Genomic DNA, 19,290 nt, shown 5'->3' with positions numbered 1-19,290 from the left:
GCAACCACAACGGAGGGGTATCTGTTGAGAGGCCAGACAAACGTGTGGTTCCTGAAGAGGGGCAGCAGCCTTTTCAGTAGTTGCAAGGGCAACAGTCTGGATGATTGACTGATCTGGCCTTGTAACAATAACCAAAACGGCCTTGCTGTGCTGGTACTGCGAACGGCTGAAAGCAAGGGGAAACTACAGCCGTAATTTTTCCCGAGGGCATGCAGCTTTACTGTATGATTACATGATGATGGCGTCCTCTTGGGTAAAATATTCCGGAGGTAAAATAGTCCCCCATTCGGATCTCCGGGCGGGGACTACTCAAGAGGATGTCGTTATCAGGAGAAAGAAAACTGGCGTTCTACGGATCGGAGCGTGGAATGTCAGATCCCTTAATCGGGCAGGTAGGTTAGAAAATTTAAAAAGGGAAATGGATAGGTTGAAGTTAGATATAGTGGGAATTAGTGAAGTTCGGTGGCAGGAGGAACAAGACTTCTGGTCAGGTGACTACAGGGTTATAAACACAAAATCAAATAGGGGTAATGCAGGAGTAGGTTTAATAATGAATAGGAAAATAGGAATGCGGGTAAGCTACTACAAACAGCATAGTGAACGCATTATTGTGGCCAAGATAGATACGAAGCCCACACCTACTACAGTAGTACAAGTTTATATGCCAACTAGCTCTGCAGATGACGAAGAAATTGAAGAAATGTATGATGAAATAAAAGAAATTATTCAGATTGTGAAGGGAGACGAAAATTTAATAGTCATGGGTGACTGGAATTCGAGTGTAGGAAAAGGGAGAGAAGGAAACATAGTAGGTGAATATGGATTGGGGGACAGAAATGGAAGAGGAAGCCGCCTGGTAGAATTTTGCACAGAGCACAACATAATCATAACTAACACTTGGTTTAAGAATCATGAAAGAAGGTTGTATACATGGAAGAACCCTGGAGATACTAAAAGGTATCAGATAGATTATATAATGGTAAGACAGAGATTTAGGAACCAGGTTTTAAATTGTAAGACATTTCCAGGGGCAGATGTGGACTCTGACCACAATCTATTGGTTATGACCTGTAGATTAAAACTGAAGAAACTGCAAAAAGGTGGGAATTTAAGGAGATGGGACCTGGATAAACTAAAAGAACCAGAGGTTGTACAGAGATTCAGGGAGAGCATAAGGGAGCAATTGACAGGAATGGGGGAAAGAAATACAGTAGAAGAAGAATGGGTAGCTTTGAGGGATGAAGTAGTGAAGGTAGCAGAGGATCAAGTAGGTAAAAAGACGAGGGCTAGTAGAAATCCTTGGGTAACAGAAGAAATATTGAATTTAATTGATGAAAGGAGAAAATATAAAAATGCAGTAAGTGAAACAGGCAAAAAGGAATACAAACGTCTCAAAAATGAGATCGACAGGAAGTGCAAAATGGCTAAGCAGGGATGGCTAGAGGACAAATGTAAGGATGTAGAGGCCTATCTCACTAGGGGTAAGATAGATACCGCCTACAGGAAAATTAAAGAGACCTTTGGAGATAAGAGAACGACTTGTATGAATATCAAGAGTTCAGATGGAAACCCAGTTCTAAGCAAAGAAGGGAAAGCAGAAAGGTGGAAGGAGTATATAGAGGGTCTATACAAGGGCAATGCACTTGAGGACAATATTATGGAAATGGAAGAGGATGTAGATGAAGATGAAATGGGAGATATGATACTGTGTGAAGAGTTTGACAGAGCACTGAAAGACCTGAGTCGAAACAAGGCCCCCGGAGTAGACAATATTCCATTGGAACTACTGACGGCCGTGGGAGAGCCAGTCCTGACAAAACTCTACCATCTGGTGAGCAAGATGTATGAAACAGGCGAAATACCCTCAGACTTCAAGAAGAATATAATAATTCCAATCCCAAAGAAAGCAGGTGTTGACAGATGTGAAAATTACCGAACTATCAGCTTAATAAGTCACAGCTGCAAAATACTAACACGAATTCTTTACAGACGAATGGAAAAACTAGTAGAAGCCAACCTCGGGGAAGATCAGTTTGGATTCCGTAGAAACACTGGAACACGTGAAGCAATACTGACCTTACGACTTATCTTAGAAGAAAGATTAAGGAAAGGCAAACCTACGTTTCTAGCATTTGTAGACTTAGAGAAAGCTTTTGACGATGTTGACTGGAATACTCTCTTTCAAATTCTAAAGGTGGCAGGGGTAAAATACAGGGAGCGAAAGGCTATTTACAATTTGTACAGAAACCAGATGGCAGTTATAAGGTTCGAGGGACATGAAAGGGAAGCAGTGGTGGGGAAGGGAGTAAGACAGGGTTGTAGCCTCTCCCCGATGTTGTTCAATGTGTATATTGAGCAAGCAGTAAAGGAAACAAAAGAAAAATTCGGAGTAGGTATTAAAATTCATGGAGAAGAAATAAAAACTTTGAGGTTCGCCGATGACATTGTAATTCTGTCAGAGACAGCAAAGGACTTGGAAGAGCAGTTGAATGGAATGGACAGTGTCTTGAAAGGAGGATATAAGATGAACATCAACAAAAGCAAAACAAGGGTAATGGAATGTAGTCTAATTAAGTCGGGTGATGCTGAGGGAATTAGATTAGGAAATGAGGCACTTAAAGTAGTAAAGGAGTTTTGCTATTTGGGGAGCAAAATAACTGATGATGGTCGAAGTAGAGAGGATATAAAATGTAGGCTGGCAATGGCAAGGAAAGCGTTTCTGAAGAAGAGAAATTTGTTAACATCCAGTATTGATTTAAGTGTCAGGAAGTCATTTCTGAAAGTATTGGTATGGAGTGTAGCCATGTATGGAAGTGAAACATGGACGATAAATAGTTTGGACAAGAAGAGAATAGAAGCTTTCGAAATGTGGTGCTACAGAAGAATGCTGAAGATTAGATGGGTAGATCACATAACTAATGAGGAAGTATTGAATAGGATTGGGGAGAAGAGAAGTTTGTGGCACAACTTGACCAGAAGAAGGGATCGGTTGGTAGGACATGTTCTGAGGCATCAAGGGATCACCAATTTAGTATTGGAGGGCAGCGTGGAGGGTAAAAATCGTAGAGGGAGACCAAGAGATGAATACACTAAGCAGATTCAGAAGGATGTAGGTTGCAGTAGGTACTGGGAGATGAAAAAGCTTGCACAGGATAGAGTAGCATGGAGAGCTGCATCAAACCAGTCTCAAGACTGAAGACCACAACAACAACAACATGGGAAAGATTGCCAAATACCACTTTTGTGGCAAGAAATGAATCAAGAATTTCTTATTCACCCTTAATCATTTTACAGTGAAATAGGTTTTGTCATTGTTGTCTAAGACAGTGTGTAGTAATACATGTGGGTATATAGAAGTAAACTAAACTAATATCAGTTAACTGTAGTATATGTATTAAGCACCACAATAATAATATACGCTACAGGAAGATTTCTAAGAGCTAGTGTCCATAAGGTATACTATGCTGTAGTGCGTCATAAACACTGCGCAATAATAACTGGATAGAGTATACATGACATAATTATACAGAACATAGAGTCATGATTATACTAAGCATAACATACCACATTATGATACAGTAGACTATAGGAAAATTTGTTACATGCTAATATTAGATCCATGGACCAAACATAAATTGGTAATTGTTAAAAATTTTGAGTGGGTTCATTTTGTGGGAATTTCCAGTTCTTGCTAACTTATGCATCAGTATATCTAAATTAGCCTTAGCTCTGATGTTGTTTTCATGAGTTTCTCCCTTAATATCAAATTCTGAAATATTATTTTTAACATAGAACACAGACACATATAGGTATAAATTTATAATTGTGAGTATTCTAAGCCTGAGGAAAAGAGGGCAACACTGCTCCACGCGTCCTGTTTTACACATTATACATAGGACTTATTTGTATTTTTAAAATATTTTTGATGTGAGGGGTGAGTCCGCATACAATCACACATATGATACATGTGACTGGAATACTCCAAGATATGTCACCCTAACGTAATCCAAGTTTACTGACAGAGGTATGGCACCTGTGATATTTTTTCACATCCTCCCAGCTGGGTCTGGAGTCAATGTAAATACCTAAAAATTTTACTCACTTATTTTCTATTTCATAAGACATTCCGATTAGGAGTTTTTGGGTTTATGATGCAGTTTCATATTTTAGTAGTGGTGTGTTAAGCGGGAAATATGTTTTAAAGAAAATACAAACTAAACTTGGATTTGCAGCAACCCATGTGCCTACTTTGAAAAGACCGCACTTGCAACAGCGCTATGTCATCTGCAGAGGGTGCCTCAGGCATGTGTGTGTGTGTGTGTGTGTGTGCGTGTGTGTGTGTGTGTGTGTGTGTGTGTGTGTGTGTGTGAGAGAGAGAGAGAGAGAGAGAGAGAGAGAGAGAGAGAGAGAGAGAGAGAGAGAGAGAGAGACAGAGTGAGTGAGTGAGAGAGAGAGAGAGAGAGAGAGAGAGAGAGGATAGGGGAATCACTGTCAGAGACCAGTCTATGTAAGGCTAGCTGAACTACTCTTGGTCTCAGTTCTCTATGTGTGTGTTGCTACAGATCTTTGTGTACGTAATTTGTTCCTGCTGAATGTTACTTAAATAATGTGTTCCAGTTGTTAATGCTTTTGTTGTGCTCAGTCTACTGGTCATGTTGTACTTACAGCTAATTACAACAGGGGTAAACTGCATAAAAGCTTTGTATCAGACAGACAGAAAGCATGAAATGAGAGTGGATAAATCATTTTGGAGGTGACAAAATTCAAGAAGAGTGCATCATAGGAATGTGAAAAGGAAGGAAATTGATGTAGAAAATGGAAAAGAACCTGTTTATGGTGCTGTACAATTCTAAAAGAATGTCAAATACAAACAGAAACTTTATTGGACATTTTCCACAAATTTGTGTATGTAGGTAAATATAACACCCAAAGTAAAAGACCTATTACTTTCTAACTTGATATGCTTATAAAAGTCAACCTTCTCAGTGGAAGACCGAGAAAACGCTGACCTGGGAGATGCCTGTTGGCTCGCACACTGGGAACAGGCGGCCACCAAGTGCCCAATTTCTCTGTCAATATTGGGACAGTACACATGTCTGCGAGCCAAGGTTTTAGTACGGGAAACACCCCAGTGCCCCTCATGTAATAACGTGAGGACTTCCCTTCGCAAACTTGCAGGAACAACCACGCAAGGAGCTGTATCGTCAGTAGCTAGAAGGAGAACTCCTTCCAAGATGGAGAGGCGGTCTCGTAGAACAAAATAATTACGAAGAGGGTTGTCCGGCCCTGAGGTCGGGATGACCACCTCTGCTGAAGGAGGCGAACTACTTGACGGAGAATCAGGTCAGCTGCCGTTTCCCTGGTGACTCTAGAACTAGTGATCGGGAAGCCGTCAACTGTTTGGCGGGACGCCACATCCAAATGAAAATACATAATCTCCTCTCGATCGAACTTAGGATCCGGGCCCACCAGAAGACGGGAAAGAGCGTCTGCATTGGCATGCTGTTCGGTAGGGCGAAAATGAATGTCATAATGGTACTTAGGAACCAGGCTCAGCGCTGTAGTCTGTGGGCCGCCCTATCCGGAATCTGAGAGGCGGGGCCAGAAACGATATTAGCGGCTTATGGTCAGTGATTAACTGAAACTTCGTGCCATGCAAGAAAGGGTGAAACTTGGTAAAGCGTAGACAATGGCCAAAGCCTCTTTTTCCACCTGGGAGTAATGGGCATGCGCGGGACTAAGAGTTTTAGATGCAAACGCCAGTGGCTGCTCGGAACCATCCGCGTTGCGATGGGCCAGGACCACCCCCACCCCATACTGTGAAGCATCTGTAGCCAGGACCAACGGCTTATGGGGGTCAAAAGTAGCCAAACAAGGCGCTGACGTGAGGAAGCCCTTCAACGAGGTGAACGTTCGCTTGCATGCAGGCGGCCAATCAAAAGGAACACTCTTGCACAGAAGGCAGTACAGGGGGCGGGCTATTGTGGAAGCCCTGGAGATGAACTGGTGGTAATAGGCAATCTTGCCTAAAAAAGCTTGTAACACCTTCAGCGAAGCGGGCCGCGGAAGGTTGACGATACCTTGGACCACACTTCCTAGCGGCTGGACGCTGTGCCGAGAGATGGTGTAGCCCACATACTCAATGGACGGTTGGAAGAAGTTTGACTTACGCAGGTTGCAACGCAAGCCCATGGGCCTGAATTTGAGAAAGAGGGTGCGAAGGTTGTGCAAGTGTTCCTTCATACTGCGGCCTGTCACAATTATGTCATCCAGGTAATTAATACAATGAGGGATTGTCGACGTGACGTGCTCAAGATAACGCTGGAATATCACTGGGGCACTGGATATTCCGAAGGCCAACCGCTGGTATTGGTAAAGGCCAAACGGGGTGTTGACGACCACCATCCATTTGGAGTCCTCACCAAGTGGTATCTGATGATAAGCCTTCGAAAGATCGATTTTCGAAAAATTGGCCTCCCGCCATGGCGGAGAACAATTCATCAGCACAAGGCAAAGGATAAGTGTCCACCACCAATTGGGAATTAATGGCGGCCTTGAAATCGCCACAAAGGTTTAATTTTCGTGAGGGTTTCCTGACAATAACGAGGGGCGAAGCCCACTCACTAGAAAAAATGGGGAGAACGACCTCTAGGGTTGTCAGCCAGTCTAGCTCTTCTTTTACCTGAGGGCAGAGAACCAAGGGGATCTGCCTCGCACGTAGAATATGTGGGCAAACTGACGCCTTCAACATTAAGTGGGCTTCTGAGTCTGAAACATGCCCCAGGTCCACCTCAAAGATATCCGGAAAGTCAAAGATCAAAGATTCCAATGATTGATAGGCAACATCTTCGGAGACCAACTGTATGGTGTCAGCGATAGAAAAACCGAAAGCTTGAAAGTCATCCAAGCCAAAAAGGTTAGCGGAGCTCGCATCACTGACAATAATAAAAGTGTTTTGTAAGTCACGTCGGTAGTGAATTGACCCAGTAGGGGAATGAACTGTTTACCATAACCGCGTAGACGCTGGTAAACTGGCGCCAACGGGGGCAACCCAAGGTCGGAGTAAGTTTGTGCATTCAACAAAGAAACTGCCGCGCCCGTATCTACTTGCAGTTGTAATCGGCGCGACTGAACCGACACCTCGATAAAGCCTGGCCCGATGAAACTTCCTGAATGTCAACGTCCATGTCCTCTGTACCTGCTTCCTTCGATTCTTTTGAGGCTGAGCGGCAAACTTTAGCAATGTGTCCTTTTTTATTACATTTGCGATAAATGGCCCAACGCTGGGGGCACTCTGACCGATCATGATGTACACAGCACGACACACAGGACGGTAACAGGGGCCGGCGGCGGGAACTCTGTTTACGCGCCGTTTGGGAGCGACCGTAATGGCCAGATTGCACCGCTCGCACGTCGTCCACCCCAGACACAGTGGACGCACCACGCTTCCAACTGTTGACCTGCAGCGTGAGAGACTTCATACGACTGAGCAATGGACAGGACTTCCTCAAGGGATGGGTCTTCTAACTGCAGGGCCTGTTGCCGGACCTCCCTATCAGGGGCCGAACGAACAATGACGTTGCACACCATAACGTGGGCATACGACTCTCGCAACTGCTCCGTCACAAAATGACACTTGCGACTAAGACCATGCAGGGTAGCAGCCTACGCCCGGAAAGACTGATGGGGCTGTTTCTTGCATTGATAGAACTCGACCCTAACCACCACAACATGCGTGCATCGGCAACATGAAACGCCTGGAAATGGTGCCGAAGGCGATGTTCATATGTATCCCAATCCTCCGCCGTCTTGTCATACGGGGGAAAGGGATGAGGGAACGGCACTGGAGCAGACAGCGCAGAGAGCAACGCTGGAAGCACTTGTTTCATGGTGGCCATGCGCTACGTCTGCTGCTCAACCAAAACCCGCACTAAATCCTCTATGCCGTGGATAAGCTGCGAAACCGAAACGACGACGCAACACGCGAAAGCACGACCCTACTCATCGCTAATTGTGTAGTAACACGGTTCACGTTTTCCGTCGCACTTCACATAGCGTAGACCGGGAACTGTCTCCTAGGCATGCCTGAAGTCAACTCACTGGGGCACAGCCCGTGCTGCCTGAGTTGTTGTTGTTCCGCCCGCAGAGGTCGCGGCAGAATTCTCGCGTGCCCTCTGGTGGACGGGACTCTACTTGCGGCAACTACCGTCAGTGACGCGCCGTGCTGCTGCGCGCCTCCCGCGATCTTTCTGGTGGCTACTGCTGGTGCATTAAAAAGTTAGTAAGAAAATAAAGAGATTTAACATACAAAAAAATATATATTTTGTTAGGTTTTGGAACTTCCACTACTATGAGTGTAATCCAATAAAGTCTTACGAATTTACTTGGAAAATTATTGACAGTGGAAATTGGTTGGTTAGTTTGGGGAGGAGATCAAGCAGTGAGGTCATCAGTCCCATCGGATTGGGGAAGAAAGCTGACTTTGCTCATTCAAAGGAACCGTCCCAGTATTTACCTGAAGTGAGTTAGGGAAATAGTAGAAAATCTAAATCACGATGGCCAGACATGAGTTTGACCATTGTCCTCCCGAATGCAAGTACGGTGTGCTAACCACTGTGCCACCTCACTAAGTGACACTGAAAAGTAGAACATCCTGTGGTGTCTCTCCTGCTCCCTGTCAGCCATTTTGATCCCGTACCCTCTTAAAATTTTTACTTTTCTTTTATCAACGTTCTTGCAGATCTCACAGCAGTATAAACATATTTTTGGTAGTTAAAAATTTCGAACCTAGAGAGCATTTTTGTAAGAGATTTTCAGTCATTAATGGCTGTCGTCAAACACAACATACTTTACTATTCACTGCAGGTAGTTCAAGTTTACTTTCTTACTCATCTGCTATATCTCTTGAAATACCTTTAAACTTTATCATGTTAATTATGAGTCATCTACAAGAATTATTTTGGTAGCAATTGTCTGACTTCATTACTTACATGGCCAATATTCTTCTTAACCAGACCTTACAGATTAAAAGAAAACGTTTTGACCTTCAGCAGTACATGAGATTTAAAAACAGTTGTTTATTACTAATTTGTTTTGAACTTGTATTGGAGCAAAACAAAAGCCGTTCTTTTATAGTGTCACTAGGTTGTGAGCTGACAAATGCAAATGAACTTCACTTGATTTGCTAAATTTTGATAGTCTAAGTTGTTCCTAGTCCATGGTAAAGAAAAGCTGAGAGTAATGTTTATACAACATAGATTTCTGAGTGCAGCTTGCTGCAGGTTCATGTTTATTATTATTATTATTTTAAGCTTTTCCTCATTACAGAAGCTTATCTCCAACATAATAATTTACTTGGAAATTACAATACAAACAATAAACGTTCTTAAACTATATTTTCAGAATATTCCTCCAGGTGTTTCGATCTTGTGTGTCCTCTTCCTCTGCGCCCATTCTCCTCGCTGTGTGCTGTACATTCTGGAGCCAGGTGGCCATAGGTCGTCCTCTTCTCCTCCTCCGCCCCCCGGTTCCCTCTCCAGTATCAATTTTGGTATTCTGGCTTCCTCCATTCGTCGTACATGCCCGTACCGCTGTGATTTCTTCCTATCCATTACGTCATATATTCTTTCTTTCATATCCGTTCTCCTTATTACTTCGGTGTTCCTCATCTTCTCTTTCCTGGAGATTCTTGCCGATCTTCTCCAAAAGTCCACCTCTAGAGCTTGTAATTTTTTAATGTGCTTCATGTTAATTGTCCAAGTCTCTGTTCCATACAGAACCACACTCTCTAATATGGATTTGTATATTAATTTTTTAGTTCTGCTCATTACATTCCTGCTCCATAAGACTGAGTTAAGCATCCCAATGACCCTCCATCTGCTACTAATTCTTTTATTGATTCCTGACTCTGATTTTCCCTCGATTTCTAAAATGGATCCCAAATAACAGAAAGTGTTTATCTTTTTGATTTTCTTTCCTTCAATGTACAGCTCATCTGAATCATTAGTCAAGTATTTTGTTTTTTGGTAATTAATCTTCAAACCCCAAGTTTCGTATGCTACTGCTAGTTGATTGCACATACAGTTAGCATCTTCCCCATCTTGTGCTACGACTACTTGATCATCAGCAAACAATAAATGATGTAGGTATACTCCATCTCTTATTTCTAATACTATTACATTTATGAGACTGTGTTCTAAGGCTAATATCTTTATAGATTTTAAATAATGATGGTGACATGGGACAGCCCTGTAAAAGGCCTTTGCTTGTTCTAAATTTCTGTGAAAGTTTATTACCAACTTTCACTTGGCAAATGTTATCTTTATACATCTGTTGTATTATTTTAACCATGGAAGGGTTTATGTTTGCCATATGTAGTGCTCTCCAAAGTAATTTTCTTGGAACAGTATCATACACTTTTTCTAGATCTATGAAAATTAATCCTGTATTTTTTGATTTTTCCCTATGTTTCTCCAAAATCTGTCGCAATGTGAAAATATGGTCTACACATGATCTCCCAGCCGTGAATCCGCATTGTTCTTCTTGGGTTCTAAAATTTTTTTCCAGTTTGTTCATGTTATATGCTAATCTGAGTTTGACCGCTTTACTAGATTATTATCAAGTCATCAGATGATGGGAATACATTTTGTGGTAGCTTGTCAACTTGAGAGGCCTGAAGAATCACTTACAAAACAAACATATCTGCTTCATCAGAGATATGTTTGCATTGTAAGCACTTCTCAGGGCCTCTTCAGCTGACAAGGTACTATGTGACACATTCAAATTCTTTGATGATGATTTATTAATAAGTTGAAACCATTAATAACACGACTTGTCAGACATGAGGACAGACATTTACAGGAAGGTCACTGCATTTCTGCATACATGTACACTCCATGAGCCACCCTGTTGTGTATAGCAGCGGGAATTTTGTACTGTCATTAGTCATTCCATTTCCTACCAGACAGACCAAGGGAAAAATCGACTCTCTATATACCTCCAATTGAGCCCTAATTTCTCTTATCTCTCCTTTGTGGCCCTTATGTGAAATGTATGTTAGCAGCAGTAGAATTATTCTGCAGTCAGCTTCAAATGCCATTTCTCTAAATTTTTGAAATAATGTTTTGTGAAAAGAACATTTTCCTTCCTCGAGGGATTCCCATTTGAGTTCACTAAGCTTCTCCGTAATACTCTCATGTAGATCACACTGACTGGTAAGCCCACCTCTGCATTACTTCAACGTCTTCCTTTAATCCAACTTGGTTGGGGTCCAAAATACTCAAGCAGTACTCAAGAACTGGCTTCACTAATGTTCTACATGCAGTCACCTTTATAGATAAACTACACTTTCCCTAAATTTTCCCAATATACTGAAGGCGACCATTGCCTTCCCTACTACCATCCTTACATGCTGATTGAGTTTCATTATGCCAAGATATTTACTCAGTATGAGTGTGTCAAGCAGCACACAACTAATGCCAAATTTGAACATTATGTGACTGTTTTTATTACTCATCTGCACATTTTCAGCTGCCATTTATCACAACAACTTGAATTTTTTTCTAAGTAGACAGTCACTCAAACATGACACCTATCTGTACACTGCAACATCATCAGCGAACAGCCACAGACTGCTGCTTGCCCTATCAATCACATAATTTGTGTATCTAGATCCTAGGAGTGGCCCTATCACACTTCCCTGCAGCACTTATCTACATCTGCATCTACATGGATACTCTGCAAATCACATTTAAGTGCCTGGCAGAGGGTTCATTGAACCAGCTTCACAATTCTCCATTATTCCAATCTCATATAGCGTGTGGAAAGAACGAACACATATATCTTTCCATATGAGATCTGATTTCCCTTATTTTATCATGGTGATGGATTCTCCCTATGTAGGCTGGTGTCAACAAAATATTTTTGCTTTTGGAGGAGAAAGTTGGTGATTATAATTTCCTGAGAAGATTCCACCTCAATGAAAAATGCCTTTGTTTTAATTATGTCCACCCCAAATCCTGTATCATTTCAGTGACATTCTCGCCCCTATTTTGCGATAATACAAAATGTACTGCCCTTCTTTGAACTTTTTCAATGCACTCCATCGATCCTGCCAGCTAAGGATCCCACACCATGCAGCAGTATTCTAAAAGAGGAGGACAAGTGGTGTGTAGGCAGTCTCCATAGTAGATCTGTTGGATTTTTTAAATGTCCTGCCAATAAAATGCAGTCTTTGCTTAGCCTTCCCCACAACATTTACTATGTGTTCCTTCCAAAAAATGGTTCAAATGGCTCTGAGCACTATGGGACTCAACATCTGTGGTCATAAGTCCCCTAGAACTTAGAACTACTTAAACCTAACTAACCTAAGGACATCACACACATCCATGCCCGAGGCAGGATTCGAACCTGCGACCTTAGCAGTTGTTCCTTCCAATTTAAGTTGTTTGTAATCGTAATTCCTTTGTATTTAGTTGAATTTAAAGACTTTAGATTTGACTGATTTACCATATAACTGAAATTTAATGGATTCCTTTTATCACTCATGAGTATGATCTCACACTTTTCATTATTATGGTCAATTGTCAATTTTTGCACCATACAGATATCTTTTCTAAATCATTTTGCAATCTTTTTTGATCTGATGACTTTATCAGTCTATAAATGACAGCATCATCTGCAAACAACCTAAGATGGCTACTCAGATTGTCCCCCAAATAGTTTATGTAGATAAGGAACAGCAAAGGGCCTATAACACTATTTTGGGGAACACCAGAAATCACTTCTGTTTTACTCAATGACTTTCCATCAATTACTATGAACTGTGACCTCTCTCATAGGAAATCACAAATCCAGTCACATAACTGAGAGGATATTCCATAACCCTGCAAATATACTACAAGCCGCTTGTATGGTATAGTGTCGAAAGAGTTCTGGAAATCCAGAAATATGGAATCAGTCTGAAGTCTCCTGTCAATAGCACTCAATATTTCATGCAAATAAAGAGCTAGTTATGTTTCACAAGAACGATTTTTTCTAAATTCGTTTAGATTGTGTGTCAGTAGGCCGTTTTATTCGAGGTAATTCGTAATGTTTGAACACAATGTATGTTCCAAAATCCTGCTGCATATCGATGTTAATGATATGGGCCTGTAATTTAGTGGATTACTCCTACTACCTTTGTTGAGTATTGGTGTGACCTGTGCAACATGCAGTCTTTGGGTATGGATCTTTTGTCGAGCAAATGGTTGTATGTGATTAAGTATGGATCTACTGCATCAGCATACTCTGAAAACAACCTAATTGGTATACAGTCTGGACCAGAAGACTAGCTTTTATTAAGTGATTTAACTTGCTTCAGTACTCTGAGGATATTTACTTCTACATTACTCATGTTGGCAGCTGTCCTTGATTCGAATTGTGGAATATTTACTTCGTCTTCTTTTGTGAAGGCATTTTGGAAGGCTGTGTTTAGTAACTCTGTGTTTAGTAACTCTGTTTTGGCAGAACTGTCTTTGATAGTATCACCATTGCTGTCACACAGACAAGGCACACTTCACATACGACCAGAATCTCCTTGGATTTTCTGCCAGGTTTTGAGTCAAAGTTTCATTGTGGAAACTATTATAACCATCTTGCATTGAAGTCTGCACTCAATTTCTAGCTTCTGTAAAAGATTGCCAGCCTTGGCGATTTTGTGTCTGTTTAAATTTGGTGTATTTGTTTCTGCAACAGTGCTCTGACTCATTTTGTGTACCACGGAGGATCATCTCTGTTGTTTGTTAATTTATTTGGTATAAATCTCTCAATTGCTGCTGATACTGTTTCTTTGAATTGAAGTTACATCTAGTCTATACTTATATTGTTAATTTGGAAGGAGTGGAGATTGTCTCCTCAGGAAGACGTCAAGTGAATTTTTATCTGCTTTCGTGGATAAGTATATTTTTTGTTCATTTTTTGAAGGATTTAGGGTTACAATATTCAGTCTCACAACTACAACCCTGTGTTCACTAGTCCCTGTATCTGTTGTGATGCTCGTTATTAACTCAGGATTATTTGTAGCTAAGAGGTCAAGTATGTTTTCACAACTGTTTACTATTCGCATGGACTCACGAACTAAGTGCTTGAAATAATTTTCAGAGAATGAATTTAGCACAATTTCAGATGATGTTTTGTGCATACCTCCAGAATTAAACAGGTATTTTTGCCAACATATTGAGGGTAAATTAAAATTACCACCAACTATAATTGTATGAGTCGGGTACGTGTTTGAAATCAAAGTCAAGTTTTCTTTGAACCTTTCAGCAATTGTATCATCTGAAATGGAAGGGCGGTAAAAAGATCCAATTATTATCTTGTTCCAGTTGCCAACAATGACCTCTGTCCATACTAACTCACAGGAACTATCTACTTCAATTTTGTGACAAGGTAAAATACTTCTAACAGCAGCAAACACGCCACTGCCAACAGTGTTTAGCCTATCCTTTTGAAACACCGTTAGATTCTTCGCAAAAATTTTCACTGAGCTTATCTCTGGCTTTAGCCAGCTTTCAGTGCCTATAACAATTGGAGCATCTATGCTTCTATTAGCACTTGGAGCTCTGATACTTTCCCAACACAGCTACGACAATTTACAACTGTTGTACCAATGATTCCTGTATCTACGTTCTTCCTGTGTTCAGCCTGCACCCTTTGTGACTCAAACCCTTCTTGTGTTTTCCCGAGATGCTCTAACCTAAAAAACCGCTCAGTCCATGCCACACAGCCCCTGCTACCCATGTAGCTGCCTCCTGCGTGTAGTGGACTCCTGCCCTATTCAGCAGAACCTGAAACCCTACCACCCTTTGGTGCAAGTCGAGGAATCTGCAGCCTACATGATCACAGAACCATCTGAGCCTCTGATTCAGACCCTCCTCTCGGCTCTGTACCACAGCTCTGCAATTGGTACTGTCAATTATGCTGGTCAGCTCTGCTTTCATCTCACAAGCAAGATTGGCAACCGTTACCACATCTGTTAGCTGATTGAAACCAGAGAGAATCTCTTCTGATCCAAAGTGACACACATCATTGGTACCGACATGAGCCACCACTTGCAGTTGGCTGCATCCTGTGCCCTTGATGGCATCCGAGAGGACCTGTTCCACATCTGGAATGACTCCACCCGGTATGCACATGAAGTGTAAATTGGCTTTCTTCCCCTTTTTGGCAGGCTTGTCCCTAAGGAGCCCCATAATGCATCTAATGTTGGAGCTCCCAACTATCAATAATCCCACCCTCTGTGACTGTCCAGATCTTGCAGTCTGAGTGATATCCTTGTCTCTGATCAACACCCACAGCCGAGGACAGTGTTCTAGGCTCTATTACTTAGGAAGTCTTTGAGCCACTTACATATCTGAGAATCTAACCTGTATGCTCATACCTTCATTAACAGTCTGTGGTGGGGCACTAAAGCACTGGACCTAGTCTGTGTTTGATCATCTTGCTTGAGGGGGAATTTCATTGTGGAGTAATTTGTTCTGTTATATGTTATCACCTCAAGTGGTGGTAGTGACTGACAGTCCAATGTGGCGAATTATGTCTCTCATCACATCATTTGTTCTATGGCCAGTGATAATGCACTTTTCAGGGTCATATATTCCAACTATTTAGCTTTCAGCCAAGCCACCTCATGCATGAGCTATGCCTCATTGTCAACAGAGTATTCATGACCATACGATTATTCTTGTGGACAAAGGGAATTGACCATCATTGGACATGTGGAAATGGTATTGTGTTCCTGAGTGCCTTGCATAATAACGAATAAAATGATATTGTGATGTTTGAGAATCCCATATCTTCGTGTGAACTGGACGTTGGCATGTAGCACCAGTCCAGAATAATGAACTTGTAAAACTCTTAACAAAACGCAGTGCAGTTGAAATACAGGGTGAACACTAACAAAATTGGCAAGTTGCAGGGACGGATTCCTGAGTGGAAATGGAGGAAACAATTTTCTATTAACATGTGTCCAGAAATGCATCATTGCTACTGTAGATGATGCTGATATGATGCTGACAAATGACAGTTCCTCTGATCACATGCTGTGGGTTCCTTGTGTGTTGCAGACAGTGTAATTGACACAGCATACTGTAATCAGCAGAATGGTCCAGTATTAATGCCAGGAATAAACCAAGACAGTGTTTGTGTACAGCCAAGCAGATGCAAACAGTTGGGGCAGTACAGCTGCAACAAAACAAATACCCTCAAAGAGGCCAACCACATCACACAACATTTCAAGCACTTTTCCAGCACACAGGGAGGCAGGACATTGATAATCCATCTTCTTGAAAATAAAAAGTACCTTATAGTACAATGGAAATTATTAATTTGAATTCACACACTTTAAAATAAAGTTTTAAAAACATAATTTAAAAAAAAATCTTTGAGCAAGCCGTACATATCTGTTTAGAAATTCAATTGGAAAAACTTTTTTGACCCCAAAGAAATTGTTAATCCTATTATCATCAGGTTCTTGTGTATTGAAATTCACACAGATTAATGAAGTTGTCTGGCCTTGTTAACTGTACAAACAATTTTAGCAATTCAAAATTCACATTTCTTCAAAAAAGGGTAGCATTGGACCCCTAAATTTTTCCCTCAGAGGTAACATTGACCCCCTAAATATTATCACTAAAATTCAGTTAATCCATATGCATTTTCCCAAATATGGCGTAAAAGAAAACTGTAATGTATAATCATTGTCTACAAATTAAGACTGAGGCAACAGTGAATTTAAATTCATAGTTAGTCTTGGTCGGTATCTGTTGTTACAAGTGTTTTGTTTACTTCAGAACTTTTAGACTGAGATTCATGTTTTGTTTTAATTGTGAAGCATGGGCACAATAGGTTGTAACTGTATTATATAGTGAAGTTAAAGAATAAAGTGCAAGCCTGAATACACAAAATAAAACCATAACTAAATTAAAAATTGTATTTCAATGCCTAGAATGTACTGAAGGTTTCCAGGTACAAGATATACCTAGATGTGGATAAGGAAAAATTGGAAAAAGTGATCTTGTTGATTAAAAGGAAGCTCTTCTCTCTAAACTCCCAGATGAACAGAATGTACAGGCAAAAAAGGAAGCTGTAGCTGAATCTCTGGTTTCTTACTTAAAGTCTCCATATGAAAAGAAAAAACCAATTGCCCTTTCAAATACAAAAAGAAAGAAAATTAATTTGAGCCCTGGTAAAGCTGTTTTAGCTGTTCATGCATTGAACATTGGTTCAGAACCATTCAGTAGGTCATCAGATGATGATGTGTCTGCAATACATTAAAAGTTCAAATTGTCTGCAGTTACAAATGACACAAACTATCCTCAAACTATAAGTCATTCCCAGCTAATAAAGAACTCTCAAAGGCCAAGAAAAATCTCTTTCAAAAGTGTGATAATTCTTCATGAGAAAATGAGATTGATCTAATGAAATTGCCAGAGACTCTGGAAACTAATGAAAGTGATTTTCATCCTTCAGATGATTATGTTGTTGAAGATTTGCTGCTAACTATGAGAGGGTGTCAACATCTTTTTCCAAATGGCTTTGTTACAGTAAAAGTAGTTTGGAGAAAATGGGCGAGGCAGACTTTTCACTGTGCTTCATTATTCAAGAAATTGCAGTAAATGGAAGAAAAGATAGATGAAGTAAGGGGGCTTCACTCCACTGATTCAATTAAAACTACATTTGTTCCAGAAGAACATGATATATTCATTACCCAATTCTGTTATGTGATTGGCAAGCTGCCTCCACAAGAGCTACAGATTGATGGTATAGAATTCTGTATAAATTTTCAGAGAGGATTTCAGTAAAAAAAAGTTCAGTGTTTTTTGTCACTAGAAGTTTTAAATTAAGGACTGGTAATTATATTTATAGAATGTTTGTTTTCCATTAACAAGCTTATCAACGTTTTACAAAATATCCAGTATTCAATGGGGATCACTGAGATCCCTTCGCAGTGGTCATACTCATACTGCACTACACAAACATTTATCCCAGGAATATTGTGCATATGCTTTAATAAACCAAATTTGAGGGGTCTATGTAACCCCATAAAAATGGGTAATATTAACTCCTTTTAATACTTTTTTTCTGCTAACCTATGAAAAATATAATACACACATTGCACTATTAATGTTTGTATAGAAGTAATGTACAATAACAAAAATCATCATGGATAGAAATTGATATATGCAAGAGATATTCTACAAAAACATCAAAAAGAGGGTCAGTCTTACCACAGATGATGGTGTGTGTATCCTGAACAACAACTGCTACTATCCCTATCACCTGCAGTCCCATGGAGGCCACCTTGAACATCTGTTGTGGCATGGATATGATGCAGCTCTATTCTGTGTTCCAGGAAAAATTGTTGTCATTGCACACATACTGTCAATTTCCTCCATTTACAGTCAGGAATTCATCCCTGCACTGTGACAGTTTTGTAAATGTTCACCATGTATATTTGTTCATCTCTCACGTCAGCTGACATGGTTCATTGTCTGCTTCAAGAGGCTGGACTACAAAACAAATGTGTGATCATCAAGAGGAACCTCCATGGTGGTCATCAGCTATGCCAATTAGTGTTTGATGAGGAAGATAACTATTGTGGGTAGCAGACTGTAATATTTTCCAGTGGATTAGCATTTTTCACTGCAAATGATGGACCTGTACCACAATATCCATTTCAACTCCAGATATATCTGTGAGTAATCTTATACTGCATTTTGACTGGCAGTTTGGGGCCATATGTTTACCCATGGAGTTGGCATAGTCACAGGATAGATGGCCAACTTAATGCTGCCCAGTATATTTGTATTCTGGATAATGTTATGATCTCATTAGTGCACCAAAAATCTCCAGCACATATGTCAGCTATAGTGCAGGAGTAGTTTGCAGAACATAGTGAGATTTCTCTTCTCGAATGGCCTTCTCCTGCACTAGACCTCAGTCCCATTGAAAATATATAGGCAGACATGAAACAGACCATATGTGAAGACTAGTCTGACCCCCCACACTTCAAACCCACAATGACTTTGGAACGTTGCCCTGGCTGGTGGGGCAGTTTATTACTGCTGTTGACTTTAAATACTTTGAAGTCCGAAATTCAGTTTGAAAGATTTATTGCTTACCTCACAGATTCCCTTCCTCACAGGATACAGATGGTCACTGAAATGGAAGGCCTTTGGATCAGGTATTAAGTGGTAAAGAAACCAATGCTGTGTTCTTTTGAGGGCTGAAAAAATCTGAGTGGAAACTGTA

This window comes from Schistocerca serialis, chromosome 4 (genome assembly GCF_023864345.2).
Source record: "Schistocerca serialis cubense isolate TAMUIC-IGC-003099 chromosome 4, iqSchSeri2.2, whole genome shotgun sequence".
Lineage (NCBI taxonomy): Eukaryota > Metazoa > Arthropoda > Insecta > Orthoptera > Acrididae > Schistocerca > Schistocerca serialis.
The sequence above is the reverse complement of the archived record's forward strand: the minus strand, read 5'-3'. Positions refer to the sequence as shown.